The 15,854-nt window shown below is 36.9% G+C and overlaps 1 long non-coding RNA gene across 2 annotated transcripts; it reads right to left on the bottom strand.

Annotated features, from left to right (window-relative positions):
- Nucleotides 1-3,364: 3,364 nt before the first annotated feature.
- LOC136678965 (uncharacterized) lies at nucleotides 3,365-12,810 on the bottom strand. Of its 2 annotated transcripts, XR_010796510.1 has the most exons (4): nucleotides 12,487-12,810; nucleotides 12,292-12,358; nucleotides 10,129-10,204; nucleotides 3,365-6,136 (listed from the first exon to the last, which is right to left on the bottom strand). It is a non-coding gene; the product is annotated as an uncharacterized lncRNA (long non-coding RNA). The 2 variants fall into 2 exon arrangements; XR_010796509.1 differs by lacking the exon at nucleotides 3,365-6,136 and having other exon boundaries at nucleotides 8,108-10,204.
- Nucleotides 12,811-15,854: the final 3,044 nt, after the last annotated feature.

Here is a 15,854-nt window from a genome sequence, read left to right as displayed (position 1 = left end):
AGCAGGGTATATTGAAAGGTGATGAAATGTAAAAGAGCAAACAGATGGTAACTTCAAAAGGAGTTCCAGGTATAAGAGACGCTAGTTGAGAAACGATCAGACAGAGAGGAACAGTGTTGCGCCTTGATGACATTTGATGCCGACTCAGAGACACAGCTTTCTAATTTTTGTCATAATTTTCCACCACAATTGCCACAATCAGATTGCATCTCTCAAATTACAGTGTCCTGCAACGTATAAAGAAACATAAACTAAATAAAGTTAAGATTTGTTATAAATGTGAAATAAGGACATTCATTCACTCATTCATTCATTATCTGTAACCGTTTATCCAGTTCAGGGTCACGGTGGGTCCAGCACCTACCTGGAATCATTGGGCGCAAGACAGGAATACATCCTGGAGGGGGCGCCAGTTCTTCACAGGGCAACACACACACACACACACTCATACATTCACTCACACATGCTCACACCTACGGACACTTTTGAGTTGCCAAAGCACCTACCAACGTGGTTTTTGGACCATGGGATGAAACCGGAGCACCCAGAGGAAACCCATGTGGACACTGGGAGAACACACCAACTCCTTACAGACAGTCATCCGGAGCAGGAATTGAACCCACAAGGACAAAATAAGGACACATGAATGAAAATAATTAAAATGCAAAAAGTAGAATCTTGTTATGCTTTTGCCCTATTTCATGTATTCTTGCTCTGTCTGCGTCTGTTTCTATGTTTGACAAAGGAGCACATGGCTCTTTTGTTTTGTTCCTGTCTCCTCCCTTGTCTTCGTCCTAACCCTGCCTTAATCCCAACCTTGTCATCAGTGTTTCTACCTGTGCCTCTTTTGTAATTCTGCCCCCTCATTATCTGTCTCCGGTGTTCTTGTGTGTATATATACCCCTTGGTTTCAGTGCTCCCTTGTCTGGTGTTGTGTGTAGATGTTTGTTTCTGTCTCCCAGTGGTGTACTTAGGTCTACAGTGGTTCAAGGCTGTTTCCTGTTTAGTTCTGTGTGGGTTGTTTTCTGTCTCTTCTGTTCCTGTTTATTTTCATATTATGCTTTGTTTTTGTTTTGTAAATAAAATGTGTTCTTGTGTGTATGTCTGCCTCCTCATCCTCTCTGCAGCCATGACAAGTCTCCAGAGTAGGTGAACAATGCTAAACAGAACAAAAAACCTAAAGCCAATTAAAAGTCCATTTAGTCCTCTTAGATTTTCAGGAAGGTTATTCTAGAGTTTAAAACATAAGAAAAAGTTGCCTCTTCAATTTTCAACCCTACTGTATTGTTCTTTAAAACTATATTTTTGAATGCAATTGGCCAAACTCTATATTTTGTGCCAATGACTGCATTAAACATTGACAGTATGCCTTCAATCCCGTTTCATTCTATTAAAGTAAAGCCAAAATTGTCCATTGTGTGATTTAATACCAGGGTCTGCACACTAGAGACCAGAGGCAGACACGCGTCCTTATTTGTGTTGACCCACCCTCTTGTCAGATAGCTCAGCAGTCTACTAGTGACTGTATCTGCACCCTTTAAAGTGGATCTGAACATTCTGCACATGACAGAGTTTGTGCTCAGTTCCAGCATGGCTGTGGCTAAAGTCAAGGCCAGAGCCATAGATAAATGATTTTGATTTGAAATGGTTTTGATACACGTATGTAAATGATACTAAGTCCTGAGCTGATCAGATAATGGGTCATTTCCCATTTTTTAATTGTCTAATTACAGATGTAAAGGTTCCACAGACCCAAACCAGCGGGGCACTGAAGAAAATGCAAAAGACCCTGTCCATCTCCATTGTGCAATAAAGGTATATTTGAAGCTCTGTGCTCTTTCTGGAGCCTCTTTACACCATTACGCTTCACACTGAAGGACCTACTCTTCTTTGGTTCCAGTTGGGAACAAACATTTCTGGTTCAGGAACCAATTTCTATTGGATGAAACATGACAACTTGTTCCAAATGGGATCTGAACCAGTTCCTTGTTTGTGGGCGATCAGATTGTCTGAAGCTGAGATGTACATGAGTATAACATGACATGACTATCAAAACATCAAAATTGAACAGTTATAAGAAATGATAATTAGTAGTACGATTAAGGTAATGAATAGAAAAGTTTTTTTTTCTTTCCTGTGCAAAATGCACCTACCCACACTCCATTCATTTACATGATGCATGTTTAGGTGGGCTGAGCCCACCCCTGCCCGTATCTAATGCTGGTCTTGTTGATGGGAATTCCAGTTTTGGGGGGACGTTAAGATGTGGTGGTACAAAATCAACATTCTCCTGTTGTGGGGACATTATCTCCCCAAAGCACCACAACATTTCTTCATTTCCCTTAAAATTTCCAAACACCGTAGTTCTTCAAAGTAGTTTTTTCCCTAGAGGGGCATTTTGATTCAAATGTGCATGTCAATAGAAATGGCTCCATAAAGAATACAAACCAACAGCACAAATAATAATTAGTATCAAAATCAAGAAAAAGCTTTCACTGTCATGTGCTCAGAGGGCAATGAAATTCTTAGTTAAGTTAATCATTCAGAGTCATTAGGCAAGGCAAGGCAAGGCAAGTTTATTTATAGAGCACCTTTCATACAGAAGCAATTCAAAGTGCTTTACAGAAAAAGAAACAATTAAAAAGCCAGAAAAAAATCATAAATTTCCAATAAGAAAATTACATAAAAAGAGTAAAATGATTAAAATGATTAAATCAATTTAAAATGACAATAAATTAAAAGAAATAAAAGAAATAAAAGTGCAGAATATTTTAAACTGAGCTGTAAGCCTGCTCAAACAGGAGTGTTTTAAGTCTTGATTTAAAAGTGTCTAACGTTGGGGCTCTTCTAATATTCTCAGACAGCTGGTTCCATTTAAAAGCGGCATAGTAGCTAAACGCTGCCTCTCCATATTTAGTTTTGACCCGAGGCAGGACTAACTGACTAGTTCCTAAAGATCTGAGAGCTCTGCTCGGCTCATATCTCTGTAGCAAATCTGATAAATATGCTGGTCCTACCCCATTTAGACATTTATAGACCAGTAATAACACCTATTAACCTACTATTCTGTAACAGACTGGTATCCAGTGTAAGGATTTGAGGATGGGGTGATGTGATCTCTCCTTTTGCTCCTAGTGAGAACTCTGACAGCTGCATTTTGAATCAGCTGAAGCTGTTTAATGTCTTTTTTGGAAGTCCAGTTAAGAGACTATTACAGTAATCAATCCTTCTAGAAATAAAAACATGGATAAGTTTCTCCAAGTCTGGTTTAGCCAGAAAATCTCTAATCTTACTGATGTTCTTAAGATGGAAAAATGCTGATCTAGTAACCGCTTTAATATGAGACTAAAACTGAGATCTGTGTCCATTAATACACCAAGGTTGCGAGCCAGTTCTTTAGATTTGAGGGCCCTCGAGTCCAGATACGTAGCCAATCTTTGTCTCTCAGTGCTATTCCCAAATTGTATAATCTCAGTTTTATCTTTATTCAGCTGCAGAAAATTGTGTCCCATCCAGTTTGTGATGTGTTCAAGGCACTTGCTTAATGAGTCAACTGGACCAGAGTCGTTTGGGGACAGGGCCATGTAAATCTGAGTATCATCTGCATAGTTGTGATAGGACAGCCCATAGTCCTGTAGAATCTGGCCAAGAGGATGTTGTTACCTTTTGCTGTGTTGTGAAGGCAGGTGATGGAAAAGAATCTCCGCAGACACGGTTAAAAGTGTAAATACATCTTTATTTACCAAAACAGTGTCTTACGGGTTCTTAAGGATCCCGTGAGAGGTTGTGTTCAATTGAGCGCTCCGATTCTCTCTCCCCTCCTGGCTCGGATCCTTTCGTCTATATTGTTCTCTCCTTTCCAAATAAGGCAAACATAGATAATAGTTTACATTTGCATGCACTTAAGGGAGGGTGTAAAATTGATAGTGTCCTGCCTCACTGACAGCTTATCCTAAACATCCCTCTCTGTAGAGCACATACATATGTTCATATGGCTGAGCATAAAAACACACTGAACATTTCTTAATACTGTCTTATGAGGCCGTCTGATAAATATACCTCATAATTTCCTCCCTTCGAGACTGTTAAAGTCTCGTAAAAATTTAAGCAACCCATACATGTTAATGTCATAACAAATAAGTGATACCTTCCTACACACAATTTTAACATCACTTGCATTATGATGTAACAAAATTTCATGGAGTGTGAGGGCGAAAAAACCTGCCAGGCAGCCATCTTTCTTGAAAATCCTTCAAACATTTTAGACAGGAAAAATTCCCTCAACGATCTCTCTGCCCAGGCGATCACAAAAAAATTGTACTCCAATCCAATTAAATTTATTCTATATGTGTAGGGAGTTGACTGAAGTAAATGTATATAAAAATCTCAGAAAATAAAATCAAACCAATGTCCAAATTCAGGTTGGTCGACCCATCTGACCTTCCAATGGACCTGTCCCTACCTGACACACCCCTTGGCCCTAACCTCGATAAAACAAACAAAAACTCTGAGATTTCAATACACTTATACAGATTACATTTCATGAGTCTATAAATCTTCACAATAAACAGTTGTTACAATTTTTAATATCACTCATATAATGGTTTATCACTATCAAAGATTACTAATAATAAACAATTCAATAGAAACATATGACATAATATTGTCTTTTCAGCAATTTTGTCTTCTGATGTGATGTTGATGACATATTGAGCTTCAGCAAGTCTTCACCATTCTGTTTCAAAGTCCTTCTGTTTTATTGTCCTCTTTTGATTTTTGGATCCCTGTAGCATTTCAGGAATCTCGAACAACCATCCTCCCTTACAGTGATCTTCCCCCCTTTTCTTTCTGGAAGAAAGAAACAACAGCCAGTATCTTTTGCAAAAATGACAGATGCAAATAAACATCAAACAAAACTTTAATAATAGTAACATTAATGGATTAATACGTTTTATAAGCTACAGTGTATACTTCATCCTACAATCTTTATACTTGATTACTAAATAATAAACCTAACAAAATAAAAGATAATGTCATAAGTGAATGGAAAAATATATAATAGTGGATATTCAAAATGGATATCTTTCTACCAGGTTGTTTTCCAACATTTCCTCCTCATGTTTACCTGAGTCGGTTCTACTTAATAATGGCATCTGTACTTGATTTCCAGGCATTACAACTCCAACCCATTTCAAAATCATAGCTTTTGCACAAGTTAACAACAGTGTACAAAAACAAAACATTATACACACTGCTAAAAGAGCTGCTCCAAAAACTTGAGCCAACATTGCTCCTAGTGGTCCTAATTTCTCCAATAACCAAGCATTCACAGACCATCCAGCTCCTTTTGATGGACCAAACGCCTCCCTTATATGCTTCAATGCTTCTATAACACTAGTCATATTATCAGAATTATCCGGAATCAAAGTATAACAGGCATCCCCTGTCAGATTCAAAGCTACACATAAACCCCCTTGCTTAGCTAAAATGTAATTCAGAGCCATGTCATGTTTCAACAAAGTTAATCTGTGACTTTTTTGAGTATTTGACAAAAACTGAAACCCTCTTATTGTTTCATTAGCAAACCCTTGTAAAGTGTACGTAATATTATCTATATGATCCGCTAAAAATGTCACACCATACCATGGGAATAATCCTATACCCCATTTTTCTCCTATACTGATTCTCCAATGATATGCTTCCAAGTTATGAAATTGAGCCATTTCCCTTTTCTTTCTTCTCACAGAATTACCTTCATCAGTTGCTTCAACTTTTTGGAGAGTATAAACCTCATAAAGAAGCTTTAATGTTGCCATATAACAACAGCCTGTCCACCCATATGGTAGAAATATGTATGCTTTATCTCCACAAACCCACCAAATATCCTTAAAATTTCCTATAGTCACATTTACAGGCAAAATGTCATACTGCACCATTAATGTTCTACTCTGTTTGCTATCTGGTGTATGAAAATTCACTTTAAACAAAACAACCTTAGGTTTAGGCTCTTTAAAATTCATCTTATAACGAGCACAATCAGATATTCCCATAAACATCCCCTGTCCATTGTGAGTATCATTGGAACAAAAACAGTCTTTAGTCTTCACAGATTTTACTTCCATCGCATCAGGCCGTGCTGTCAGTATATTTTCATGCCGATTAAGGAAATTCACATATGGCAACTTCATCAACCAAGTACAATTTAATCTAGGTCTAAACAAATGCACTGATAAAGCCATTATTATATCTTCTTCAGAGTTTTGCTGATATATTAACCACGATAAAGCATAAGATTGACACATAGCATGCAATGGTCAAGACTCAACGTTGGTTAGACGTTGAAATATGGTTAGTAATCAAAGTCAGATATTACTCAAAAATTAACTTCAGGATGACGTCAAACTCCAACGTTGTGTAGATGTTGATTTTTAGTTGGAAATGAAAATCGGGTTGACGTCTAAACTCAACATTAATGTGACGTCAAGACTCAATGTTGGTTAGACGTTGAAATATGGTTAGTAATATAAGTCAGATATTACTCAAAAATGTACGTCAGGATGACGTCAAACTCCAACGTTGTGTAGATGTTGATTTTTAGTTGGAAATGAAAATCGGGTTGACGTCTAAACCCAACATTGATGTGACATCAAGACACAACGTTGGTTAGAAGTTGAAATATGGTTAGTAATCAAAGTCAGATATTACTCAAAAATTAACGTCAGGATGACGTCAAACTCCAACGTTGTGTAGATGTTGATTTTTAGTTGGAAATGAAAATCGGGTTGACGTCTAAACTCAACATTAATGTGACGTCAAGACTCAACGTTGGTTAGACGTTGAAATATGGTTAGTAATCAAAGTCAGATATTACTCAAAAATTAACGTCAGGATGACGTCAAACTCCAACGTTGTGTAGATGTTGATTTTTAGTTGGAAATGAAAATCGGGTTGACGCCTAAACCCAACATTGGTGTGACGTCAAGATCCAACGTAGGTTAGATGTTGAATTATGGTTAGTTATCAAAGTCAGATATTAGTCAAAAATTAACGTTGGGATGATGTCAAGCTCCAATGTTGTGTAGTTGTTGATTTTTAGTTGGAAATGAAAATCGGGTTGACATCTAAACCCAACATTGATGTGACATCAAGAACCAACATTGGTTAGACGTTGAAGTATGGTTAGTAATCAAAGTCAGATATTACTCAAAATTTAACGTCAGGATGATGTCATGCTCCAATGTTGTATAGATGTTGATTTTTAGTTGGAAATGAAAATTCGGGTTGACGTCAAATCCCAACATTGGTGTGACATCAAGACTCAATGTAGTTTAGACATTGAATTATGGTTAGTAATCAAAGTCAGATATTACTCAAAAATTAACATTTGGATGACGTCAAGCTCCAATGTTGTTTTAGTTGTAATGAAAATCGGGTCGACGTCTAAACCCAACACTGGTGTGACATAGAGACTCAACACTACCGTACTTCACATTTACAGCATACTACTGTAATTAAATAATACAATACTTTACTGTAAAAACTGATTTACAGTAAATAACTTTCAGCTGAGCTCCCAGACAATTACTGTATTTTTACAGGAACATTAATGTATTTCAACTTTACAAAATACTACTGTAAATGAATAAAACTTAACTGTAAATATTGGGATTTACAGTAAATACCTGGCAACAGAGTTTTCAGCCAATTACTGCATTTGTACAGGAACAAGATTGTATTTAAAATTTACAGAATACTACTGTAATTGCATAATACAATGTTTTACTCTAAATATTTAAATGTACAGTAATATTTTCAGCAGAATTGCCAGCCATTTACTGCCTTTTTTCAGAAACAATACCTTTTTACAGAGGAACACTAATTACAAACAGTATCTAAATTACATTCAATTCTTTATATATACTGAACAATACCAGCACGTAATATTTTTGTATTAAGATTATAGTGTTACTATTAAATAAAAAAAAAATCAAGTCTGCCAAGCATGAATACTTTAAAAATACTATAACCATAACATACACAAAAGAAGTCCAAATCTACATTCAGAATTAAAATCAGTAACACGCTTTATTAAAACTGAATATATGCAAAATGTGGACAAATTTCAAGTACTACATAACATGTTCAAATCAAACATGTTCAATCAAGTTTTTACTTGAACTTAATATTTTTGCCCCTTATGATATTTGCTTTTTTTTTCTAACCAAAAATACTTCACAATATCCAATTACATTATTGCCTTGATGAATTACAAGAAAGGTGCCCAAATCTTTATAGTAAAACATTACATTATATCACATGACTTTTGATCTTACCAGACAACACAAATAGTGACCATAAAACATCATGAAAAATGTAATAAAAAATATGTAATCTGGATTGCTAAAACTTTGTATTTCAAATATCATCAGTGAACCCAACATGTTACTGACTTAGAGTCAGTTTTGTGTTGAACATGACCCTTTAAATACAAACCGGATTCCAAAAAAGTTGGGACACTAAACAAATTGTGAATAAAAACTGAATGCAATGATTTGGAGGTGCCAACATCTAATATTTTATTCAGAATAGAACACAAATCACAGATCAAAAGTTTAAACTGAGATAATGTATCATTTTTAAGGGAAAAATATGTTGTTTCAAAATTTCATGGCATCAACAAATCCCAAAAAAGTTGGGACAAGGCCATTTTTTACCACTGTGTGGCATCCCCCCTTCTTCTTACAACACTCAAAAGATGTCTGGGGACAGAGGAGACCAGTTTCTCAAGTTTAGAAATAGGAATGCTCTCCCATTCATGTCTAATACAGGCCTCTTGGGCCTTCTTTGTCACACCTTCCTCTTTATGATGCGCCAAATGCTCTCTATAGGTGAAAGATCTGGACTGCAGGCTGGCCATTTCAGTACCCGGATCCTTCTCCTACGTAGCCATGATGATGTGATTGCTGCAGAATGTGGTCTGGCATTATCTTGTTGAAAAGTGCAGGGTCTTCCCTGAAAGAGATGACGTCTAGATGGGAGCATATGTTTTGAACATATGTTTTGAACCTGAATATAGTTCTCTGCATTAATGGTGCCTTTTCAGACACGCAAGCTGCCCATGCCACAAGCACTCATGCAACCCCATACCATCAGTGATGCAGGCTTCTGAACGGAGCGTTGATAACAACTTGGGTTATCCTGTCCTCTCTGGTCCGGATGACATGGCGTCCCAGTGTTCCATAAAGAACTTCAAATCGTGACTCATCTGACCACAGAACAGTCTTCCATTTTGCCACACTCCATTTTAAAAGACCCCTGGCCCAGTGCAAATGTCTGAGCTTGTGGAGCTTGCTTAGAAATGGCTTCCTCTTTGCACTGTAGAGTTTCAGCTGGCAACGGCGGATGGCACGGTGGATTGTGTTCACTGACAATGCTTTCTGGAAGTATTCCTGAGCCCAATCTGTTATTTCCTTGACAGTGGCGTTCCTGTTTGAGGTGCAGTGATGTTTAAGGGCCCGGAGATCACAAGCATCCAGTAGAGTTTTACGGCCTTGACCCTTACGCACAGCAATTGTTCCAGATTCTCTGAATCTTTTGATGATATTATGCACGGTTGATGATAACTTAAAAATCTTTGCTTTTTTACGCTGGGTAACACCATTATGTTATTGCTGCACAACAAACATCTTTCTGCGCAACAATGGTGGAATTGGTGATCCTCTTACCATCTTGGCTTCAGAGAGACACTGACACTCTGAGAAGCTCTTTTTATACCCAATCATGTTGTCAATTGACCTAATTATTGTTAATTAGTCTTCCAGCTGTTCGTTATATGCTCAATTTCCTCCTTTTTGCCACTTATTGCTACTTGTCCCAACTTTGTTGGGATTTGTTGACACTGTGAAATTTTGAATGAACATATATTTTTTTTAAATGTTACATTTACTCAGATTAAACTTTTGATCTGTCATCTATGTTCTATTAAAAATAAAATATTGACATTTGCCATCTCCACATCATTGCATTCAGTTTTTATTCACAATTTGTTTAGTGTCCCAACTTTTTTGGAATCCGGTTTGTAAATAAAATTTAATTCAAAGTCCATCAGTTTCTTTAAAGCAAGGATACACACGGATGCATTGTTCAGGACATCTTGGTTGCTCTCTACGTTGACCACCCCTGGGGATTTGTACCAATGAGGCGTCTATAAAAATAAAAATTCCACAGTTAGTAACATAGCATGTGGAAATAAATGTACAAAAAAGTTGCAATAAAAATTTTGTACACAAGAGGATACAGTAAGGGGAAGATCAGATGACATCATGGGCAAGACAATTTTTAAAACTAAACATAGCACAAAAATAAGGATATTTTTGTTTGGTAGATTATATCTTTGTTGTAACAATGTTTCTTGGCAATATATCTTATACTGTTGGAATCATGTTAATTCCCTTTGAAATGGTGCCACATTTATAAGGAACATGCATTTGTGGGATGAGCAGTAGAAATGAGTATGTGGGTTGTGCCAATGAAACATTAGCCTAATCCTCTCTGCCGATGCCAAAGAGCTTATTCTGCCATTGACTCGTTTGGTGAGTTGTGACTGGCTGACTGAAGTTTGAAGAAACAAGACATATTGGCAATTTAACAATGTATTCTTTTAACAAATAGGAGCTTCAGTAGCGTGTGGAAGAACCATAAACAGCCCAGGATTTTCTCTTCATGATGGTCACCATCCTGGTTACACACTGCTGGTCACACATGTGGTTGTGTTGGTCACTGTGGCATGAACAGCATGCCTAAGCTGATCCCACAAGTGTTCATTGGGGTTGAGGTCAGGAGCTAGCAGGCCATTCCATCCTCTCCACTACCAAATTCTGGAGGTAGTCTCTGATAAACACCACTCTGTGGGGGCAAGTGTTGTCATTTTGGAGGATAGAGTTTGGTCCCAGACTGTAGAGATATGGGATTGCCACTGGTTGTAGAATTTCATCTCAATATCTTTTTCTGCATTGGGATTGCTTGCAATGACGATAAACCTCATTTTTCAAGTGAAGGAGATGCCACATCACACCATCACACAAAATAAGCTGTTTGGCACTGGCAGTGAGTATTTGACAAATTTTTCACTGGCGCAATCCACATACTCAGCTCTACTGCTCATCTCACAAAAGCATGTTTCTTACAAATGTAGCACCATTTAAAAGAGAAATTAACAGTAATGGTATAAGGTTTATTGGCAAGAAGCACTGTTACAACAAAGAAATAATCAACCAGACACAAATTTTCTTACTTTTTGTGCTATGTTTATTTTTATTTTTCTGCAAGTAATCAGAGCAAATGAGTGAGGTAAAGGGTGAATTACATTAATAATTACAGTTAGATAATGCAGCATGTCCTATTTGGTGCTAAAAATAAACACTAATACTTTGACATTGTATTTTGTTATGGCTTTCATAATGTCATATCGTATCATATATCTCCATTTCTTTTAGGCATATCGAGATATGAATTTTTGGTCATATCGCCCAGCCCTAGTTGTCGCTTGCTCACACTTTTTGTAGTGAAGACTGAGGATAGATATTAATACGAACTCAGCAAAACCATTTTTTTCCAAAAGTACTGCAATTTCAATTTGATACCTGATCTAAAAGCCATGTATACTGATATGCTATGCAATATTTCAATGTATCATAGTAATCAGAAAATCCTGTATTTGACCTTTAATTTCACATATCAAAAGCACAAATTTCAACTGCATCAAATTATTCCCACAATGACCCTGATTAGAATTAAATGGTTGCAACAGATGAATGAATGACAGTAAACAGTAACTGCCCTTCATAATAATTTCATAAAGAATTATCCAACAGAAACGGGTCAAAATATTAAAAACCAATTACCTTCAGATAATTTTAGAATTTTTTAATCCATTTTCATACATGGGTTTTCTGCATCAGTAAAGTTATCATATTTCAAGGTTTTTATATATAATAATACTTTTAATTACAGGTAAGATAACATGAAATAGAGGCTAGTTTAATTCAGAGAAGGAAGTAAACAAGTAGAGAGAGAGAAAGAAAGAAATTTCCTGTCGATATTGGAAATTGAAATTTTAGTACAAGGTGAATAGGGCTGCCTTTCCAGAAATTAATGGAGGCTTGAGCAAACATAGGTCACTTGTCCTTCCACTGTCAGCAAATATCTTGCATTGGTCAAAAATTCCACTGTAATTAATTCAAATGTTAAACTTTTGTCATTCTGGAGTATCTTGCAATTATATATACATACCCAGAATAAACATCTGAGGACTCACAAGCAGGTTAAGGGTTTCAAAATCAGCAACTGTGGCACTTGCCTAAATGATGAGAATATAAATTATTTTAAGTCTTCAACATTTACCATTGCAGTTTTCAATGACATGTCAAATTAAAACCTATATGATATAGCCTAGGTCTAGTTTCAGTTTTCCTGTTTTAATGATACCTGTAAATGTGAGCCTTAAATGCAGCCAACTTCCTGAAAGTCATGGCACGACGAGACTCTCCACATTTAAAACATATAGTACAGAGAAATAAGATGTCATTTCATATGCATTACAAAAACCAACACACTACATTTGTGATCACAGAACTGGTAGCCAACATTTAGTATTTAGACACTTTAAATGCAATACTCTTAAACTCTGATAAACAATTAAAATGTACACTCTATATAAACTAAATAACAAAAATGGGAGTCTCAAATCAGATTTGGAATGGTATGGAGCCCCTAAAGGGACTGGGGGAAAAATTAAAAAAAGACTATTGATTTTGTGTTCCCTTGCAAATATTATTGCATTCCCTCACAAATACATTGCGCTCCTTTGCAAATGTTTTATGATACACAATTGTCTTTGTTACGGAGCCCCTAAAGGGACTGGGGCAAAAAAGACTTTGGCGTTACCTCGCAAATACTTTGTGGGCTCCGTAGTACTGTGCTTGCTGTTGATTATGTGCTTGCTGTGCGTGTCAGGTGAACTATGGAGCAACTTGTTGAATTTTACTTTGATCTTGGACTGAAATATAAAGACATAGCATTTCTTCTCAACAGAGAACATAGATATGTTATTGGGGAGTGCCAACTGAAACGTTTGATGCTGTGTTGTTAATTGCTTAGCAAAGAGGATGAGAGAATTTAAAGTGCAAGCGCATGGACAAAGGTTACGTAAACAGTATAGAGATACAGACAATGAACACAGTTTCCAATCAGTGGGAGAGAAAGGAGAGTGAACACCTAAATAAATGTGTAGCTATTGGTAGTGTATTGGAGTAATGTGTGTGTGTGTGTGTGTAAAAGTCAGTCAGAAAAGGGTATCCTGTTTTTACTGCAGCTTTATTTGAAGAAGAAAAAAAAAAAAAAAAAAAAAAAAAAAAACCTTTTCCAGATAAAAGGAAATGCATGGTGTAGTGACCGGCTCTAGCTCCACAGCCGTGTCTGGAGTCAGCGCGCTGAGCCACGTCTCTGTAAAAATTAGTCCGCAGTGTGCCCTGAGATCTCTGTGTGTTGCGCCTTACACCCTCCATCTTGTTATTGAATGACCTGATTTTTAAGAGTCTTTGCTTGTTAAGGTTTTTCGTTAACATTCTTAGCTTGACCCCTATCCCAGTCAATAACAATAAAAAAACACAGCCTTCCACACTTTTTCTTTCTTTCATGAAGCAGCCTACATCTCATACACCTGTTACTATGGAAATACGGCGTTCTGACTAGAACTTTCAGGATGCTACATAACATATATAAACCTGTTGCTGACAACTTCTGATGTTAGGCAGTTCCTTACAGATGTATACAGATGTATTCCTTACAGACGTCGCACTGGCAACGAAACTGTGTGTTAGTCGAGATAAATAAATACATATATAATATCTGTTTCAAGTGGCTGGATTTCACTGGAAACTGCAGTGTCCTGATGTGTTGACTGAGCCACAAAGACAATTGTGTATCATAAAACATTTGCAAAGGAGCACAATGTATTTGCGAGGGAACGCAATTGTGTTTGCGAGGGAACGCAAAATCAATAGTCTTTTTTAAATTTTTTCCCCCAGTCCCTTTAGGGGCTCCGTAGAATGGAGCTCAAAATTCTGCAGCAAAATACAGTAGACTATAATTCTCAATACAGCACAAAGTAAAATCTATTTCACTCCCCCCATATTGTACCTCATTCACACCTGACACTCCAAATATATATTAGCTAATAATCTGGAATGGAGTTTGTCTGTAGCTAACATTACATGTTTACAATGTCTACAACATCTACGTTTACAATTCTCTGTTATAATGAACGTAGCTAATTTTACCAAACTGACCAATATCAATGACCAGAATCCCTGTCCATCTCTATGTTTATATTTCCCTCCGTTCTCTTCTTTAAAAAGCATTACTCTGCTAGCTAACTAAAACTCGAATAGTACCCGCAAGAAGCCCAAAACTGGACTTTGAGTTTACAATTGTTTGTACAGTTAAATTATCGTTCTCTACTACGCTAAATATAAATAAATAATGCTACGACTGACCCGTACTTTCACCGGCAGCCTGTTTCAATGGAGCAGAGCCCTCTCTTTGTTTTCTTCCCGCCTCTTCTCTCCTACCTTTCCCTCAGCCTCCTGCTTGTAAGACGTCACAAAACTGGTGATGTCTCCGGCTTCAATCCCCTCCAACGGACTAATTTGAGGGGGGGAAACGCCAGTTGACGATATCTGCGACGATAAAACATTAACATTTTTTGGGAGCAAACAAGTGTGCAAATTCCACAGGAGTTATCTGGTTAAATGTTCGCGGCTATCATAACTAGCACCATCTATCTTGCTAAAAAGCAGTACCAAGACAATGTGGTTGGAAACGTTTAGAGCTGTATGATTAAAACATACATTTACTCATTACTTTTGTTCCAAAGTCCCTAAAGTACGACGACGCTTGCAGCCTCTGAATACGTTTTGTCTCTTTCTCTCCGTCTCTGTTCTCGTCACCCCGCCCCCAGGGAACCGTTAGCCCCGTACTCGCTAACCGCCCCACCCTCAACAAAATAATTTAAATAAAATAAAACAATATTAACGCAAATCATCATCATCATCATCATCATCTTTTAAGCTTGTCCATTTCAGGGTCGCGGTGTAACTAAATGAAAAAACACAATTCTTTCTCTTTTATTTGGACGAAAAGTATTCACTTGTCCTGTTCTGGTTTTGTTTTGTAGTGAGGCCTACAACTGACGTTACAAAAATAAATTGTACCATTGCCCAAAGGGGGGGGGGGGTATTTTGGAACTAATGTAAATACGAATGTAATTTTGGAACTAAGCTATATTTATGTTGTCAAAACAATAAAATAAGTGATAAATAAATGGTGTAAATAAGTTACTCACCTTTAGATGCCATTTGCAGTCCTCAGCCTCCCCAGCTCACAATACAGTGAAATACTGTAAAGCTAGCTTCATTGCTGCTTCCAGTCTGTTACCCAAGATACATTACAATACACAGTAAAATACTGTATTCAAAAATACATTACAATACAGTAGCAAACTCGCTACAGCATTTATTTTTAGTGTGTTTTGTATTCTTAAGACGGCAAGCATATACCTGTCAAATGGCTTGAAAATGTTGGTAACCCACTGATGGTAGGCCACTGCTGGTCCACCATTGGACCGCTCAGATTATTGCCCACTTAAGAACATCTCAGTAGTTTTTGATCTCCTAAAACTAATTTTAAATGATTTTAATGATTTCTTATTCTATAATTTTACATTTTGGTTATGGTATCTCACAACTGAATTTTGTTATGTTATGTCAATATGGCATCAGAATAATGTTTTGAAC

The sequence above is a fragment of the Hoplias malabaricus genome, chromosome Y (assembly GCF_029633855.1).
Source record: "Hoplias malabaricus isolate fHopMal1 chromosome Y, fHopMal1.hap1, whole genome shotgun sequence".
NCBI classification, from domain to species: domain Eukaryota; kingdom Metazoa; phylum Chordata; class Actinopteri; order Characiformes; family Erythrinidae; genus Hoplias; species Hoplias malabaricus.
The sequence above is the reverse complement of the archived record's forward strand: the minus strand, read 5'-3'. Positions and strand labels throughout refer to the sequence as shown.